The sequence below is a fragment of the Eubalaena glacialis genome, chromosome 11 (assembly GCF_028564815.1).
Source record: "Eubalaena glacialis isolate mEubGla1 chromosome 11, mEubGla1.1.hap2.+ XY, whole genome shotgun sequence".
Taxonomy (NCBI): Eukaryota; Metazoa; Chordata; class Mammalia; order Artiodactyla; family Balaenidae; genus Eubalaena; species Eubalaena glacialis.
The window spans coordinates 9,874,880-9,894,251 of NC_083726.1; the positions used below are offsets into that span (position 1 = coordinate 9,874,880).

The 19,372-nt window shown below is 58.3% G+C and overlaps 1 long non-coding RNA gene across 2 annotated transcripts; it reads left to right on the plus strand.

Annotated features, from left to right (window-relative positions):
- Positions 1-2,417: 2,417 nt before the first annotated feature.
- On the plus strand, positions 2,418-14,963 carry LOC133101429 (uncharacterized). Of its 2 annotated transcripts, XR_009702636.1 has the most exons (6): positions 2,418-2,465; positions 3,699-3,768; positions 4,862-5,032; positions 5,116-5,241; positions 5,831-5,946; positions 14,907-14,963. It is a non-coding gene; the product is annotated as an uncharacterized LOC133101429 (long non-coding RNA). The 2 variants fall into 2 exon arrangements; XR_009702637.1 differs by lacking the exons at positions 2,418-2,465; positions 3,699-3,768 and adding an exon at positions 4,232-4,321.
- Positions 14,964-19,372: the final 4,409 nt, after the last annotated feature.

Genomic DNA, 19,372 nt, shown 5'->3' on the forward strand with positions numbered 1-19,372 from the left:
TAAATGAGAGGAAAAGTCTTCTCCGGGAAGCTCAGAGCAACAGGGCACACGAGGCAGGCACATCAGTGACAGCTGGGTCAGGGGCGTCCCTTGATTCCTGATGCCCTCAGCCAAATTTCCTGGCCCCTCACAGGAGGCCTCAGGTTTATTTGGGACTCAGAAAGTCACTCCCCTTTGATCTGGTTCTTAAGAAAAGATGAAGACTCAGAAGCAGCATGATTGGGTTCCCAAGGCTGGAGGGGCTTGCTAAGGAGCAGCAAGAAGAGCATCCGGGTTTGATCAGACCCGAGTTCCAACACCAGCTCCACCACTTGCTGGCTGTGTAGCCTTGAGTGAGTCCCTTTTCCTGAGCCCCATTCTCTTCCATGTGTAGAATGGGGTGAAGTCCTTGTCCTCCTATCCCAGAGGTCACTGGGAGGATTAAGCTTATGGAGCAGCCATTGAAAGCGGGTCAGGGGTGAGCTACTGCTATTAAAGCCTCTGCCAGAGCGTCGCATTGGCAGTTGAGCCTTCAACTTGGACCCTGCACCCCGGGTTGGCCTGTGACGACCGCCTTTTGCCTGCTGCCCTGGTGCTCTTCCCAGCCATCACTCAGCAATGATTTAATGAGCTCCGGAGGTGCCAGGCCCTGTGCAGAGGAAATAGGCACCCACTATGGTCCCTTGCTGTTGGGGACACAGTCTAGGGCGGACGAGCTCTAAAGAGGCTTCCTGGAGAACGCTGTGCAGCCCGAGCGGAGATAAGCTGCTGGGTGTTCAGCAGACGCGTGTTCCAGGCAGAGTTCCCTGCGGAAGCCCCCGAGCGCCCTGGCAGGCGCAGAAGCTCTCCCTTGAACACTGTCTGGTCTGGAGCTCTTTCAGGAGCCTGGAGCCGAGGGGCTTTGCATTATATTACCCCCTACAGGGCTTAGCACAGGGCTTTGTACACAGCTGGTGCTCAATAAATGTTAAGTGAGTGCCCTTATCATTTGCAAAACCTTTCAGCATATTCTTTGTGCTGCTTCTGCTGGGGTCAGGGACACGGGACAGTGGGACAAGCTTGCCGACCTGGAGGAGCTTGCAGTTATGCAGACATGGAGCTAGCAGGACAGCTCCATGTGCAAAGTGCCATCGTGGGGCATGGGTGCACCCAGGAGGGGCGCCGAGACCAGAGGAGGGACATTGAACTGAAATGGACCTGAGTTCAATGCGAGGGGAAGGAATTGAGGCAGAACTTGGGATGTGTACACAAGCCCTGAAGACAGACAGCGTGACATTTTCAGAAAACAAGGCCATTTGGTGGGGCGGGGGTGGGGGAGATGAGCAGGTTGGGGGGACAGTTGAGAGATGCCTCCGGAGAGTCAGGCAGGGGCCAGGCCTTCGTGGGCCTTACTCGCTGCGGTAAGGATGGAAGTGGGGGCAATGAAAGAGGTGACAGCATCCGCGTGGCAGGGTCCAGCTGCCACACAGAGGGCAGGCTGGGGGTTCAGGGGGAGGCCTGCACCGGGATGGAGAGGGTGCTGAATCGGGGGAAGCAACAGTGTGCAGGGACCCACTGACTGTTGGGAACGCAGGGTTGGATGGAGGGCCTCGAGGAGGCGTGGGGAGGGGTCGCTCAGTCCTTCCTTGGGCTGGGTGGTCCTTGCATTTCTCCCGCCCCCAGCTTAGAGCCGCTGTGGACCTGGGAGGGGCAGTGCCACCCTGGAGATGGACCAGCATCTTTGGAGGTTTGTCCAGGGCCAGGAGTGGGGCAGGGTAAGCATTCTGTTACTGAGGAGCCCGGAGCCCAGCCCTGCCTTCCCCTTGGCCTCTTGACCTGCGGCCCCTTCTCTTATCAGTGCTCCTAACCCCACCCCACCCTAGCTGGCTAGGGCTCCCTCCCTTGCCCCGCCTCCACTGCATCCCCAGGGCCTTGGGTACTCCCTGGACTCCATCTCTGGACACCCCTCCGGGAGATGGCCCTCCCTCCGTGGCTGGCTCCAGAAGATGCCACCTCACTCTATCCTCACAGTATCCGCGCCCCCTTTGAGGCTGCCTGTGTGACCCAGCTCCCTGGGCTTCCAGCTGTTTGCATAGCGGCCATGGTACCACCTCCAGATCCTGGGACTCATCTCGGTGGCCCTGCTGCTACACTTGGCTTCCCCCTCCTCTTGGGCCCCTTTAGGTGGCCTTGCCACAGCCAGGGCATCCCATGCCTGACCCCCCCCAGTTCGGGAGCCCCTGGAGGCACTTAGCCCAAAGCCACGGGGGCTTCAGGAGCCGCAGGACTTCAAGGGTGGCAAGGGCTCTGTGGAGGGAGGGGCTGCCCAACAGAGCCTGGGGCCACAGTCCTGCAGGAGGGCCAGGGCGAACGGGGTGAGCTCTCTGCCCACCCTGTCTACACAGCCATGTCACGCTGGGGGAGAAGGACAAGCTCTTCCACGTCACCCAAGGAGAAGTTCGCTGACCAACAGCGAGAGTGCCGAACGGACATTCAGGGACTCGAGGGTGGGGCTCAGCTGGTTTCTCCCTTGCCTCCGGGCCCCTCTGTCCCAGACTCCCCTCTGTCCTCTCTCCCTGCATCCCTCTCGCTGGATGCTGTGCATGCCACTGGGCCAGTCCCTACATTCAGCGGTGGCTCTACCCCCCGGGCCTTGGCCAAGAACCCTGCTAACACGGGGAGCTCTGAGCTCCCACAGGATGTGGTGCCAGGGAGAGGCCTTGATGCCCAGACTGGCCAGGAGGCCTCTCAGAGGAAATAACATTTGAGCTGGGCCTGGAAGGGGTTTCTGCAGGCCCCAGGGAGGTGAGGAGGGGTCAGGGCATTGCAGCTAAAGTCGCTGTGGGTGGGAGTGGACAGAGCTGAAACCGAGGCTGCGTGAGGCATACGCCTGTCATCCAACCGGCAGCAGGGAGCCAAGGAGGGCTTCTTGAAGGATCATGATGCCAGAGAGCCAGGAAAAATGGTCTCCTGGCCTCTTCTCCCAGCTCGGAGGGCTGACAGGAGACAGCCAGTGGGCCAGTCACCTGCCCTGCTAGTCAGGATGAGCTGGGCTGTGAGTTATGCTGTAGGCCCAGGAGACCACGGCCTCCTAACCCAGCTCCCTACCCACATCTCACTCACCCATTGGTGACAGAAGGACCACGCTGCTCCCTGGTTTAACCCCCACCCAATAGATTCCCCACTGCCCCAGGATAAAACCCAGCTCCTCACCCAGCCCATAAGGCCCAGCATGGCCTGGCCTCACTGCTTCTCAGCAGGGCCCAGCTGCCTGGGCATCCAGCGCCAGCCCTGCCCCTTGGGTGTGGGGTTCCAGGGTCAGTGAGGGCCAAGTCAAGTTGACAGAGCCGCCCAGCCAGACCCCCTGGGGCACCTACCTCACCTGGTGATGCTCCCACATCAAGGGGGATGAGTTGTACCCCCAGCATTACCAGCTGGGCCTGTCCTGATGGAAGAGGGGCTACCAAGAGGGTCGTGGCCTTGGGTACAGCCAAGTGCACCCCGTGGCCCCACCCCATGCTCCCCATCCACCAGCCCTGCCCTCCCCGACCCCATCTCCACCTTGCAGTCCAGAAGTCTAGGGAAACCCAGACAAAGCAGCCCCAGCAGCAGGCCCTCTTCAGATCCAGGAGATGAGGACCTGGGAGGGGACCTCTAGGCTCTGCCGTGGACAAGCTGTGGGTCCCCAGGACCAGCCACCCCCCTCTGGGCTCATTTCCTCCTCTGTGCCGCTTTTGCAGTGCCCTTCGGCCAGCGCTTCCATGGTACAATTCTCCAACGCTGCTCGGGCCGCATCCTGCTTCCTCCAAGGTGAGTTCCTTCCTCCACCACTAGGGGTCCTCTGGGAGGCAGGTCTCACTGCTGCTGGCGGTGCAGGGCGACCTCTCGTGGACACATGTGAGCATAACATGGCTCGTCCCTGACTGCCCCGGCCGGGACCGCAGGAGGGCGCTGGGAGGGCCAGCCCGGCTCTGCCCACACCCTGCTCTCCTCCCAGGCCCAGGGGGCCACAGGCCACCTCCTCAGGTTCACTGGGCCCAAGTGGGGAAATGGCGTGGTGGCTTTGAATCAGTCGGACCTGACTTCCTTCTGCTCTTCACTGGCAAACATTTACTGAGCACCTGCTGTGTGCCTTGCCTGTGTGGGTGCTGAGACAGCCACCTACAAGCAGGCAGGTCCCCACTGTTACTGAAGTTGTGGTCCAGCCAGACCCCAGTGCCTCCACTTCACACTCCGAGCCCCACGTCCCTCCTGTAACTTTGCCTGCTCGATAGCCCCACCTCGCAGGGCTGCCATGACAACAGAGTTACCCTTGCTCGGACCCTGGCCCAGGTCAGACACCCGGGACCCGGTGACTCCCTCGGTAGGTCACCAACCCCTCCTCCCCCGCCCCCTCCCACCTCCACACTCTGCTGCCCCTTTTCCCAGAGGGTTGTTCCAAGGGCTTCCAGCGGGACCCCCCCAAATCCCAATGCCTGAGCACCTCTGCCCACGCTGGGCCGCCTCCTCTGGGAGATCATTTCGGCAGTTCTGAGCCCCTCCCCCCTCCAATGGCCAACCCAGGCCAGAGCATCTGGGCTTAAGTACTGTCACCCCAGGCCCTAGAGAAAAACACAGGCTGGGCCAGTCCCTCTCAGCCCCCAGGGAGTCCTCCCAGAAAGCAAGAAGGCAGACCCTTGGTACTTCATTCTGCGGCTGGGAGTGTCACGTCCAAAGCAGGGCCCCCAACCCCAAGCCTACAGTCACCCTGGGGAGGAACTCTTGCCATGCTCCACACTCCTCCCCAAAAAAGAAAAGAAAAAAAAAAAAAAAAAAACCCAGGGACATTCCTCCACAGCCACTCACACATCTGTGATTTACCTGGTGAGGCAGTGTGAGTACACTGAAGCACAGAGAGGTTTAGTATCCTGCCCAGGGTCACACAGCCATGGGAACTTCGCAGAGAAGGGAATCCAGAGCAGACTACAAGTGCAGTGTTCTGCAGAGACCCCAGGCCCATTTTCCTGGACCATCTGGCTCACCTTCAGAAAGGCCTGTTTGGACCAGTTTGGGAAGGAAGCCAGGGAGCCGGCAGGTAAGTGCGAGGCTCCCTGCTGGTTCTCATTTCATCCTCACCATGGTCTCTCAAGGTAGATGACACTATTCCACTTTTGACAGATGAGGAAACCAAGACCCAGGGAGGCAAAGCCACACCCACGGTCACACAGCTCTCCCACAGGTGCTGGATTCTGTCCCTGATGCTGCGGGCAGGTTGCTGAGATGCCCCCTCCACCAGGACAGCAGGTCTCTGGCCTCGAGTGTGGCTTCCGACCACTGGGCTCTGGGGTGGAGGGCCAGGTAGGGAGTGGGCAGGGGGCCTTTCCATCTAATGTCAGGCTGACCCAGGACCAGGAGACCCCTGCCAGCTTCTACTTCTCTGACTTTGAGCAACACAATTCAGAAATGGCGGCTTTTCTCCTGGCTGGTGCGCCTCCCCCGGCCAGGTTCCTGGCAGCTCTGGGCCTGCCCCTCAGGAGCACAGACAGATCGGCAGACCTTCTCAAGCTCAACCCAGCCCTGGGGTTCCCTGCCCCCACCCCGACTCTCCAGGGACAGATTCTTCCCCTGATGCTTGGCCCAGAGCCTGGGGACCACCTGGGGGTTGGCATCCATTGTGTGTCAGACCCTCTGGCCTCATCATTCACCAGATGCTTTCCTTGGACAAGCCCCTTAATTTCTCCAAGCCCAGCTTCCGGTAAAGGTGATGATCACCTTACATCTCACTTTTCAGAGATTTTAGTGAGCTAATAGGTGGTAGGAAAGTTGCCTAGCACCTGATTACCAGGCACTAAATAAAAGCGGGTTTCTTTCCCTTCCCTTTCTTCTGGGGTAGAATCCTGGATTTCTGGAGGTCCCCGTGGCTGTGGGCCGAAGGGTGAATATTATCAAGGAGATTTGAGACGTCACTACTAGCAAGAGAGCTCTGCAAAACCTTCTTCACGTCCCCAGGTGAGTGGGCCCACCTCTCCAGAGTCCCCGGCCTGGGGACACAGGTGAACCGAGAGCCCTCCTCATGCTGAGCCATCCCCTGAGGCCTTCCCCTGCCCACTCTGTCCTCCACACCAGCCACACCCCAGTGCTTCTCCCTGGGCACCCCGCGTCCAGGGTAGACGCCGATGTGGTCCTCTGGACTCCGCCTACTCAGTCTGTGAGCTTCTCCTTGCCAGCCCCAGAGATGGAGCCTCAGACACTGGCCTGTCTCTGGCAGGGGACAGGGGGACAGTGCTAATGACAAAGGCAACAGAGGTTACAGGGTACTGTGAAGGGACACATAGCCCACCCTGGGGTGCAGAGGGACTTCCTGGAGGAGACGCCATTGTCACTAGGATTTGAAAGATTTAAGAGCGTCAGTGTGTGTGTGTGTGTGTGTCAGCGTGCGTGTGCGTTAGATGAGAGTTAGCCAAGAGAGCAAAGGTGAGACAGGCTGCCAGGTAGAGGTCACAGCACCAACAGAAGCGTGGAGCCTGGGAACAGCATGACGGGTGAGGGAAGCATAGGCAAGTCACTGAGGCTGTTATTGGAATTTGAGGAGAGAAAGGAACAGACTGGGGACTGAGGTTCGGAGAAGTGGAGTGACTGACCGAGCAACACGGCTAGTGAATCAGCCTGGCTGCTGGGCCTGCGCTCTCTCTACTATCCCAGGCCGGCTACAGAGCGGGCATGGTTGTCAGGATCTGGGCACAGGTGTTGCTGGGATCTGGGCTAAGTGGCAGAAATCACATCAACCAGAGGTGGGTGCAGAGTCAGAGCCCAAGGGAGTCACCTCTTCCTGGCAGAAGGTGGGGCAGGGGTCCTTCTGCCCCCCCCCACCCCGACCCCATGCCCAGCATCGGGGGCCGGGGCCTTGCATGGGCTAAGCCTGGGGAGCCTGGGGAACCTGCTGAGGGCTGGGAGCCAGACAGTCCTGCCCAGGACCTGGCCCACTTGGCACCGCCCACGGCCTTCGTCCTCCCTCAGCAGAAAACCACGTGTGCGCCTCCTACCGCGCGACGGAGCCCGCGCTGTGCGGCAGCCCCACGTGTCGCAGGGCTCTGGGGTCCCCTTTCTGCCCAAAACCAGCCTGGCCAAATGCCACAGCTGGTGCAGCCCCTCCCGATGCTCCCACAGCAAGAGCAAGGAGGCCAAGAGAGTCAGGGCAGACCTCTCATCTAGAACAGCTCTGGTCCAGCCACGGGCCTCCTTCTCATTGCCCACCATGGTCCCCCCACTTCTCCTCTAAGGTCTAGGGCAGTCACCGGTCAAAGGGAAAGAGGAATGTGCTTCGGAGTCGGAAGGCCCTGGCTTTGTTAGTAACTGGCTGTATGACCTTAAACAAATCACATCTCTGAGCCTTAGTTTTCTCATCTGTAAAATGGAGACAACAATGCCTACCAGGGACGTTATTCATTCATTCAACAGGTATTTATTGAGCTCTTACTATGTGCCTGGCCCTATATTAGGCACTGAGGGTATGGCAGTGAACAAAACAGGTCAAATCCCTGCCCTCAGAGAGCTTACTTTCAAGAGGAGAAGTACCGACAATAACAACCACAAATAAGTACAATGTAAGGTGTGTTTGGTGGCGATCTATGGAGAAAAGGAAGCAGGGAAGGCGGACTGGCGGAGGGGTAGGTGGGACTGTTCTTAACAGGGCGGTTTGAGAAGAACATGGCCTCCTTGGGAAGATGGAGAATGAGCCACGTGGCCGTCGTCGCAGGGACGGGCCCCAGGCAGGCGAGCAGCAGAGCAAAGGTTGAGGTGGGGCTGAAGATCACGTGTCTGCAGGCGCTGCCTCTTCTCCCCACCAGAGGTCAGGCCCCTCGAGGACAGGCATCGTGGTCCTGCTCACCGGGAACCCCTGGGCCTGGCGCGTGTTAGATGAATTAATCAGTGGCCACATCCTTTACTAGAGAAAACCGAGCCCCAGAGGGGAATAGTGCCTGAGCCGAGCTCCTTCCCCAAGTTAAGGGCACAAGTGGGATTGGGGCCCCGTCTGCCGACAACCCCCGGGCCCTTTTCACGACACCCTGAGCCTGTCGGCCGTTGCCCTCCTCCCTGGGCCCAGCCTGACCTGGCCATCTCCCCATCACTGGGGTGGCCGTGGGCTGCCCAGCGCTGCTGAGCCAAGCTGCGCCCCCCTTTTCCGGCCTCCCTCTCAGGTGGGAGGTGAACCTGGGCTGCTGTGCCAGGTCCAAGGGACTCCCACCTGCTCCCGTCGTCAGCGTGACCGTCCTGGGCTTCCTCCTGGGTGAGAAGCTGGCGCTGGGAAGCCAGCCAAGCCAGTTGTCCTTTTGGTTTGCTTGTTTTGTTTCTGGCAGCAGAATTCTTTTTGCAAACAACTTTGTCCAGGGAACCCCAGTGTGGGGAACAGAGAGTACAGACCAGCTCTAGTTGAGGGGATGGGGGAAGCCCGGCCTCCAGGAGGCCCCTGAGCCCTCTCAGATCTGAGGGAACGCTGGGTGAGCTGCTCTCTCGGCCACATGCCCATCCTCTCTGTGGGCCGGTGGGGCTTCGGAGGGCTGAGCTCTCTGCAGCTGGTCAGCCTGGCTGGTAACCAGGCCCACTGCTGCCAGGCCTGTCCTCCAGTGCTGGCTGCGACCCGGCTCCTGACTCCCTTCTCGGTGGGTGGGTGCTGCAGGCTGCAGCCTCCCCACTCCTGAGACCCCACCGGCCTCCCTGTGGTCCCCTATGGCTCCCCTCACCCGGCTTTAGGGGGCCTTCCCGACGTGAGCATTTCTAGAGCGACAGTAGCTATAAGTCTTTGATGGGCGACCCCCTCACTATTACCCCAGTGTCTCCGCAGGCCCTTCCTACCTTTACCTGGGAACGCCCCCAGGGGAGAGCCCTCGCTAGATCCTGTCTCTCCTCCCTGCCTTATCCCCACCCCAGGGAACCTGCACCACTACTGTTATGAGAGGTGCCAAAAGTGCGGCAGTGACAACTTTCTGCGACACCTGGACAACAGTTGGAGGTTAGGCCAGGACCAGCAGGGGCCGCTTGGGAGTGTGTGTGTGTGTGTGTGGGGGTGTGGGTGTGTGTGTGTGTGTGTGTGTGTCTTGGTACGTCTCTGTGTATCTCAGTGTGTCTCTGATGTATGTGTGTCTGTATGTGTCTCTTGTGTTGTCTCTATGTTTTTTTTTTAAATAGTGTACTTCTTTTTTTTTTAATATTTATTTATTTGGCTGCGCCGAGTCTTAGTTGCAGCATGCGAACTCTTCATTGCAGCATGCGGGATCCAGTTCCCAGACCAGGAATCGATCCCGGGCCCCTTGCATTGGGAGCGCGGGGTCTTACCCGCTGGACCACCAGGGAAGTCCCTCTCTATGTGTTTCTATGTGTTCGTGCGTGTGTGTGTGTGTGTGTGTGTGTGTGTGTGTGTGGTCTCGGTGTGTGTTTGGAGGTGACCACAGATTTCCCTCTGTCTCTCCAAGTGCTAAGGGAGCAGGGGAGGGCCGCCCCGGGGGTGTTTTGCCCGCTGTCGCTCTGAAGACATCCATGAACCACCACAGGTGAGGTTCAGACACAGACACTGAGTTTCAGGTCGGGGGAGACCCAGAGGATACACAGCGCCACCCCTTCTTTATCCTAAAATGTGCAGCACAGATTCATTAATTCAGTCATAATATTTCAAATGAGTTTTTTAAAAAATTCATTTGAAATAAAGATCATTTCATGTAACCCTCACAATGACCCCACGGAGCATTGTTGTCCCCAGAGAGGCAGCTTCGAGGGCTCCTGGCCGCTGCTACACGAGCACTAACAGCTGCTTCCTGGCTTATTGCGAAGTTGCATCAGTGGCCTCGCCCATCCCACCCCGACCCTGTTTGAGGCCATGGCTGAGTGGGCTACAGGGACAATCCCCTTCTAGTCCCTCCAGGGCAGGGGGCCCCTGGGCCTGAGGCCAGGGTAGCTCCATTCAGAGAGCCTTGTGGCCCTTGGTGATGTGGCCTCCCTCCTGATGGTCAGGACAGCAGTGACCACCCCAGGATGGGCCCCGGAACCCCAAGGACTAAGGAGGGGGAGCATTTCTAACAGCCAAAGCCCAGGTTGTTTTTCTGTCCTTCTCGAGTTCTTTCCCTGCTGCCCAGCCCGGTGTCTTTGCCAGCTGCTCCAGACCATGGTAGGAGAGGGCGTCCCCAGCCCCTGTCCAGCCAGGAGTATTGTTACCAAGACATGAATCAAGTCAGGTGTCCTGCCAACTGTCACCAGCCCGATCCTCAGGCTCACCGTACTTCACAGACAAGAGGGCCCCCCAAAAAGCTACGTGCAAAAATCAGTCTTTCATTTATAACGCACACAAGAGGTTTGTTAGTGACAAAGAATTCGAGAAGAGAAGGGATCCTCCTTCACCTCCCCTGGTCAAGTCAAGAAGCTTTTGAGAAAGGAATAACCACCTCCTAACTACTTAGGGATCCTCGTATCAGCCAGCACAGGCCCGGGCACACTTGTGCCCATGGCACAGGGTCACAAATGCCACGGCAGAGGGCAGGGGGAGCTCGGAGGAGGGGGCCTGTGTCCTGGTCTTGCAGGGGCAGATTGGCCCGCCAGGCGAGGGGGTGAGGTCAGCTCACGAAGCAGGAGCAGGAAGAGCGAAGGCACGGGGGCGCGAACATCCCTGGAGTTTTTGGTTTTTTAAGTAAATAGCTCTTATGTATTTTTTTAAGATTAATTAATTAATTAATTTTTGGCTGTGTTGGGTCTTTGTTGCTGCGCGGCAGGCTTTCTCTGTTTGAGGTGAGCGAGGGCTACTCTTTGTCGTGGTGCGCGGGCTTCTCATTGTGATGGCTTCTCTTGTTGCGGAGCACGGGCTCTAGGTGCGCGGGCTTCAGTAGTTGTGGCACGCGGGCTCAATAGTTGTGGCGCACGGGCTTAGTTGCTCCGTGGCATGTGGGATCTTCCTGGACCAGGGATTGAACCCGTGTCCCCTGCATTGGCAGGCGGCTTCTTAACCACTGAGCCACCAGGGAAGTCCCCTTCACGGAGTATTTGAGGAAGTGTCAGTGTGCTGGGGCGCCCCAGAACACCCCAGGTTCCATGAGTCTCTAGGAGGACTCACAGGGCCTGGCCGAGTCGTGGTCATGGCTATTTTCGCAAAAGGATATGGAGCTTGATTAGCAAAGGGAAAGGGCATGAGGGCCACATCTGGAGGAAACCAGGCTCAGGCCTCCGAGGGTCCCTCCCAGTGGAATCACACGCGCTTAACGTCTTCAGCAACCAGTTGTGACAACACGTGTGAAGTGTTGTCAACCAGGGAAGCTCGTTAGAGACCCAACGCTCAAAAGTTTTTACTGGGGGCTTGTCATGGAGGCATCCTCTGCCTGGCATGTACCCGAATCCAGACTCCCGGAAGGAAAGCAGGGGTTCAGCATAAACCACACTGTCTGTACAAACAGCTTAGGCCCAGTGGCCACGCTTATCAGGGAGTGGTGGGAACCTTCCTGAAATCCAAGTTTCCAGATGCCAGCCAAGGTCCAGCCTTGCAAGCAGAACTTTGTCTCAGGCCTAATGTGTTCATTCTTCTCTGCATCATTAGAATGAAGGGGAGGAGGGAGGCTGTTGGCTGGGGGCGGGGGGACACGTGGAGGCCATGTCAGGGAGGGCCTTCTAGGGCTGGACTTGATGGTGGGGGTGATGGAGCCACGGACAGGGGATAAGCTGGAGACGGGTGACAAGGTCCAGCCTCTGCTTAAGGAAGATCCTTCTGGAAACTTTATGGTGTCTGGAGGGGAGGGGGGACAGCTAGGGGAAGCTGCAGAAATCACCCAGAGTCCAGTTCTGGAACTGGGGTTCACTGGAGAGGACAACAGCATGAGAGGCCTCAGGGGGGCAGAGGGACTGTTGGGCGGGAAGGGGGAGGTGGCACGGCACTGAGGGGTCCCAGGGGGCGGGGCGGCAGAAGGTGGTGCAGGATCCAAGGAGCCTGTGCTGGGAGGGGGGCTGGTGGTGAGGGGTGGGAGTGGGGTGGGGCGTGAGACGGGGGCAGGGACCCCACTCTGGAGGATCTGCGGTGGGCGCTGGGCGCTAGGGAGAGGCCGGAAGAGGAAGGCAGAGAAACTGCCTGAATTACGAATAGCCTCAGCCCCCTCGGCCCCTAGAGCAAAGCTGCTGAGAATTAAACACAGGAGGATGGAGTAACTGAGAAGTAGGGGGTAGTACAGGGAGATGCAGGCAAAAACAGGAGCATTTGAAGCACTTCAGACAATAAGCAGAACAGATATCAGCTCAGCCCCCACCCCTCCCAACACCCCCAACACCTCCCAACACCCCCCACCCCTCCCAACACCCACAACCCCTCCCAACACCCCACACCCCTCCCAACACCCACACCTCCCAACACACCCCACCCCTCCCACCACCCCCAACCCCTCCCAACACCCCCCACCCCTCCCAACACCCCCCACCCCTCCCACCACCCCCAACACCTCCCGACACCCCCAACACCTCCCGACACCCTCCACCCCTCCCGACACCCCCCACACCTCCCAACACACACAACACCTCCCGACACCCCCCACCCCTCCCGACACCCCCCACCCCTCCCGACACCCCCAACACCTCCCGACACCCCCAACACCTCCCGACACCCTCCACCCCTCCCGACACCCCCCACCCCTCCCAACACACACAACACCTCCCGACACCCCCCACCCCTCCCGACACCCCCAACACCTCCCGACACCCCCAACACCTCCCGACACCCCCACCCCTCCCGACACCCCCCACCCCTCCCAACACACACAACACCTCCCGACACCCCCAACACCTCCCGACACCCTCTACCCCTCCCGACACCCCCCACCCCTCCCAACACACACAACACCTCCCGACACCCCCCACCCCTCCCAACACCCCCCACCCCTCCCGACACCCCCCACACCTCCCGACACCCCCCACCCCTCCCGACACCCCCAACACCTCCCGACACCCCCCACCCCTCCCGACACCCCCACCCCTCCTGACACCCCCAACACCTTCCTACACCCCCAACACCTCCCGACACCCTCCACCCCTCCTGACACCCCCCACCCCTCCCGACACCCCCAACACCTCCCAACACCCCCAACACCTCCCAACACCCCCCACCCCACGACTGAGCTGTCCATGTGCCGCAGGCACTGTGCTGGGCATGGAGTCACGAAACTCACTCCCAGGCACGTCCTGGGGGCTGGAAAGTTTCGGGGAGGGTGATTGGAGCAAAGACAGGGGCAGCTACGGCCAGTGGGGAGGGCTGAGCCCGGGGTGGTCTCTGGAAGGGACCCCAGAGGCAGTTCATTCAGCCCCTGGGTGGGCAGGCTAAGGCTTGCCCCAGGTCACGTCACTCCCAAGTAGCAGCCCCGTCTACCACCCATGTTTTCCACACCCTCAGGTGTGTGCACATGCGCACACACCCCCCCCCAGCTGCTAAAGGCAAGTCCCGTCTTGGACCAGTGGGGTGAAGGGGCAGCCCCTGGCCATCCCCCCCGGACCTGCCCTCCCCTCCCACCCTTCGGCATCAAGGAGTCAACATTCCTGAGTCCACAGCTCCGGACACCAGGCCCGAGAGCCCGAGCAATGGCCTGGTGGAGTCTCTGAGCACCTGGAGGCCCTGGGCCGGTGGCTGCAGGCCATGCCCGTTATGATGCCCAGGGGCACAGACTGGGGGCCCTGGGAGGTGTTAGTGGAGGCCAGCCCATAGGCCTGAGCCAGGCAGGGGACCACATTTAATCTCTGCAGCCCTGCCTCGCTCCACCTGTGTGCCACCAAAGCCAGCCACCCAGATTCCCCTACACCTGGAGGGCTTTGGCTCTCGGGAAGTAGAGACCTCCAGGAAACGGGCGGTGGGGGCCATGCTGGGCACAGAAGGTGGACTGAATGAACTGGGGTCCCCAGACTGAAATGCCCTCAGCCATGCCCAGGGCCCGCCAGCCCTGCACCCTCTCTGGGGACCACACTGAGTGCCTCGTGATGGGACATGCCTCCCAGGCAGGCTGCAGTGCTGATGGCTGGGTGCTGAGTGCCCCTCTGAGGTCTGTCCTGCCTGGGTGAGGCATGCCGGCCACACCAACAATAACACCGTGGCAAAGACTGGCCGCCTCGTGAGGACTCATGCAGCCCCTTCTCCCCAGGCCTTGGAGAACAGGGAAGGGCGGCAATGACCCCCATGCCCCACCCCACCCCGTTGTGCGGGTGGGAAAGCTAAGACTGGGCCAGGGAGGAGGGAGCTGGGCGAATGATGGAGGTTTAATTGGGATTGGGGAGGGGCTGGGGTTGTGCTGGGGCATCTCAGGTTAGCCTGGGGGACAACAGTGAAGGAACCAGTGACAGGGCTGGGATGGGGCAAAGGCTGTCCCCATGCAGTGGCCCTAATCTATCTGGCAACGTCCCCACGAGCTGAGTGCTCTCCCGGCTGTCCCCTCTGTCCCCAGGCTACTCCTCCTGCCCTTCAGGTCACCATCTCTGGCAGCCTCTGTGACTCCCCAGATCTGGGTGAGGAGTCACAGCCAGACCTTACACGCAGCAGGCACGATGTCAGGGCCCACCACCCTTACAGGGCCCACAGAGATGTTTTAATTATTTTTATCAATCAGAAGGGGGGAAAATGGATATAATCCAGCCTGGATTATATTCTTCTTTAAAGCAGCACAATCACAAAATAGAATTTTTAATCCTTTTTTGGAAGAAGGGGCCTATAGAAGTCATACTGAGGCCCTGGTCACGGGGGACCCTTAGAGGCCTGTGTGCCTCCCGGGGCCTTGCTGTGTGGTGATGATCTGCTCACTTGACGGCCTCCTCCAGCAGGGCCACGTCTTACTGTCAGAGCCGGCACACAGTAGGCAATGGGTGAATAAATACATGCTTGTAAATTAAAAAGTGGTTTACATTGACTGAGCACTTGCCCTGTGCCAGGCACTGTGCTCAGCTCCTGAGAAACAGACATGCCCATTTTACAGATAAGGACATGGAGGCTGAGAAAGGCTAAGTGACTGGCACGAGTTGTTCACCAGGAAAGCCCAGGTGTCAAGCCTGCACCACTGGCCAGCAACGTCCCCACGGGAGGTGGAGCAGCTGGTGGATGTGTCATTTCCAGGAGGGACAACCTCACATAGATATCAGGCAAGTCCCCCGATGTCAGCCTCTGAGTTCTGACGCATGGGCCCGTGCCCTTGAAGGCCCCAGTGCCGCCCTGACCTTCCTCCAGGCCACAGCCCGTGCAGGCTGTTCCTCCATGCGGCCAGGCGCTGTGCTGGGGCTGTGATGAGTGATAATTGTAGCCCACACTCACTGTGTACCAGGCACCAGCCCGTCTAACCCTCATGGTACCCCTGGGGGCTGTAGGAGACCATTATTCCCGTTCCAGAACACCGCCTGAGAAGTGGGCGGAGAGAGGGATGCGGGAGCCATTCCTTCCACCTTGGGAAATGGAGGCAGAGAAGCAAGCCTTCATGAGACAAGAGACCTTTGAGCGCATCCATGAACGATAGGATTTCATCAGGTAGAGAAACGGCACGGGCATTCCAGGCCAGGGCACAGCCTGAGCAAAGGTGTGGGAGTGGGAGGGGCCCCGGGGCACCGTTGAGGAGGGATCTGCTCGGACTGCAAGTGAGGCTGCAGGGAGTATCGGACTGCTGGCTTTCCGAGGCTGTACGAGGGAGTGGGATGTTTGAAGACTGGGGAGTTGCAGTCAGGCGGGCACTTGGTGCACGTTTATCGAGCATTTATGAGGAGCCAGGCACTGCAATAGGCATGGGGGAACAGAGATGACTAAGGCACAGTCACCCACTAGACCCTGCCTGGGAGAGTCCATCTCGGCTGGGATCCACATCTGTCCCTGGCGCCTCGGCTGGCCCAGGCGTCTTTCCCTCCTCGACTGGACTTCTTCTTCCATAAAACAGGCCTAACTGCACTTGCCACCTGGTGACGGAGCTCTTTGAGCTCCCTGGATAAAAGATTCTGTAAATACAGAGCCCTGTCGCCAGACTGGGCGGGGTGGAGTAGGGAAGCTGCATCAGATTCCCAGGAGGCAGAGAAACAGCCCCTGGGGGGCCGAGGCGGCACCAAGATCCTCTGAGGTTACCGCCTCTTGGTGGCTGTCAAACGTGTTCCTGCAGCCAGGAAGTCTGACATTAAAGTCCCCCCCACCCCTGCCCCCACCAAGGCTACTCTGCCTGTGATGGTTAAATGACAGACGCCAACAGGCTGGCGGGTGAGGACGGCAGGGAGGAAGAGCTGGAGGGGCCTTGGCTGCAGGGAGGTGCCTGGAGGTGTTACCCTCACCCGTGTGTGCATCTGTTACAAGCGTATTGAGCACCTACTAGGATCAGTCCTGGTGCAAGTGTCGGGAGTCCTGGGGGCGGCAGACAGGGACACGGCTCATTCCGCCACTCCATGGGGGGGGGAACGGGGAAGCCCGGTCTCTGGAAGCACAGAGAAGCTACCTGACTTGACTCTGAGTCCGGGACAAAGCCGTCTCCCTTCGTCTCTCAAAGACCGCGGCGGCAAAAGCCCTTCGAGGCAGCGCCGCTCCTCACCTGACCTCACAGCCGAGGAAACAGAGGCCAGGGAGCCTCGCTGGCTTGTCCCAGGTCACACAGCCAGTTGTGTAACAGACAGGACAGTTATTATTTGCATTTTACGAACGAGAGGTGAAGTGGTTCACAGAGCAGGACACAGAGCAAGCCAAGTGGCGCACCCGGCCTAGACCCAGGGCTGCAGATCGCGGGTCCCCCTTGCTTTTCGGCTGATGCGGGACTTGCTGCTCCTCTGGGCTGGAGCGGAAGAGGGTTCCAGGGCCCCAGAGCACTGAGGTTGGCCTCTGGCAGGCAGGGGCTGGGGCGGGAGCCAGTCTGGGCTCCTCTCACTGAGCTGTTCCTCGGCATCTCCAGCACAGAGCCAACCTCTCCATTAAGCAGAGCAGGGAAAAAAAAAAAAAAAAGCAGAGCAGGTTCAGCGCCCAGGACGCAGGATGCTTTGGGGCCCACGGAAATGTTTTCATTTCATTTCTTTTAAAACCGGAAGAAAAATTAAGCATAATTAATAATGAATACTTACTCATGAATCAAGCCTAGATTAGTCATCTTTCTACCCACGTGGTGGTAAAATATAATTAAAAAAATTTTTTTATGAAGGAAGGGGCCACCGAGGCAAAAGTGCCTGGCAACAGAGAAAGCCATCATGTGGCCCCATGGCAGTGGCTGCACCGTCAGCCACCCAGAGCCTGTTCCAGCTGGGGCAAAGCTGGTCACCTCTGCCCTGCCACTGTTTATGAAACGATGATGGAAGAAAGGAGGAGCAGGAACAGAGCAGTAAAAGAGAGGCGGGGCGCTGGGAGAAGACTAACAAATGAATGGTGGCCGGACAGAGAGAGGAGTCTGAAAGGGCAGAGCGTGGCTGAGGGAGAAGATGGCAGAAAGGCCGGGGGCAGCGGAGATGGGGAGACAGAGCTGTGTGTGATCGCACAAGTCTGACGGGTCCCATCAGTGAGGACGGTCAGGAGGGAAGGGGCCTCACACAGTCCTGGGAGCCTTGAACAACAAGACCAGGAATTTCCCAGGGGCCCTAATTACGTTCCCGTGGCTGCCGTAACAAATTACCACAAATTTGGTGACTTAAAACAACAGAGATTTATTCTCTCATAGTTGAGAAGACCAGAAGTCCAAAACCAAAATCACTGGACAAAAGTCAAGGTGTCGGCAGGGCCTTGCTCCCTCTGGAGACTCTAGGAGACACTCCGTCCCTGGCTTGTCCCAGCTTCTGGTGGCTGCCAGCATTCCTTGTCTCGTGGCCGCACACTCCAATTTCTGCCTCTGTGGCCACATTGCCCCCTCCTCTTCTCCTCTGCCTCTCTCTTAAAAGGACACTGGTGATTACATTTAGAGCCCACTCTGATAATCCAGGATAATCTCCCCATCTCAAAATCCTTCCTTTAATCGCATCTGCAAAGACTTTCCACGTACGGTAACATTCACAGGTTCCAAGAATTAGGACCTAGTATCTTTGGGGCCCATTATTTACCTACTACAGGCCCACAGAGGCAACACAGTTTAGTAGAGGGCTGCCTCTAGCCAGCCTGTGGCCATGGCCCTTGCCTGAGACCAGTGGAAGGCACATGGCCTCTTGCTTTACAAACCAGCACATCCTGGGAAGGGGGTCCTTCTGCCGGGATCCTTGGAAAGGAGTGAAGCAGGCTCTGCAACGGAGGTGGCGGGATATGGAGACTCCACTGGAATTGGCTAGGACAGAACTGAGGCATTAAGCACCTTGGGGTGGAGAAGTTGTCAAGAGAAGGCCCCTCCCCTACCTGGAGGCTGACTCTAAATCTGATTTCAATTCTCACTTCACTCATCCCACGTTCAGCAGATACTCAGACATGAGCCAGCCCTTGTCTTCAGGGAGCTCGAAGCCTAACCCCAGAAGCAAGCTCTGTTGTCTTCAATAGATTGTAACTGCAGGTGAGGCCCCTCTTTTCCGGGTGGGGCAGTGGAGACCCAGGGATCGGGGGGGTCATCTTTGTATGGAGTCGACTTAGCACAAGGGCTTCACATTTCCTCAATCCCCTACCCCCAGCGTCTTCCTGTCCTGATTTCATCATTTCTAGTCTCTTCCTCTTGGCACTTTAAAAGTGCAATAACAACAGTTTCATCTTGCCTTAGAAGAGCTTGCCAGGAAGTGACTCCTCCCAAGCTGGGCACTTTCTGCATCTGTAGAGTTGGCCAGTGGGGAGCCAGGGCACAGGACCCTTGAAGTCAGGCAGCATGTTATTCATTCAGTATCTACCAAGTACTCTTTCCACACTCAGATTTGAGTAAGGCAGGGGAATAGGTAACCAGCCCTGCCTTCTCAGCACCAACTGGGGCAAGCGTCCTCCTTAAAATGAAGAAAAGCTTCTGCCATGAAATTTGGGGGCCTCTGAGGGCAGACTGAGAAGTGGCAGAGCTTCCTGCCAAGTCTGGAATCCCAAAACCAACCCCAAAATGGAAAAAAAAAAGGGGGGGGGGCTTGGATATGGAGAGAAGCTTCTAATCTCAGTTTTGCCTCTTTCAAGCTGTGTGACTAAGCAAATCACTTAAAAACTCTATGAACCTGTTTCCTGATCTGTAAAAAAAAAAAAAAAAAAGTATAGAAATGCCTAAGAGAACAATTACGCAAGAGATTCCAACAATCGTTTGGGGGAGGTCCTCTAAGGCCTAACTACACGCTACCCCTCCAGGTGGGTCTTAGGCCAGGGGTCGTCAATCTCCCCTGCTCCCCACTTCCTCGTGCCATCTTCAATACCTTTAAGGTCCTGGCACCCCGGCCCTGTCGAGTCAGCTTGCCGAGAGCTGGGACCCAGAAGGCCGCGGGTGGGGTGAGGCGCACGAGGCAGTACCAGGACAGGGCTCAGGTGTTTTGAGCAACCAGACCGGGAGTCAAGTGCGAA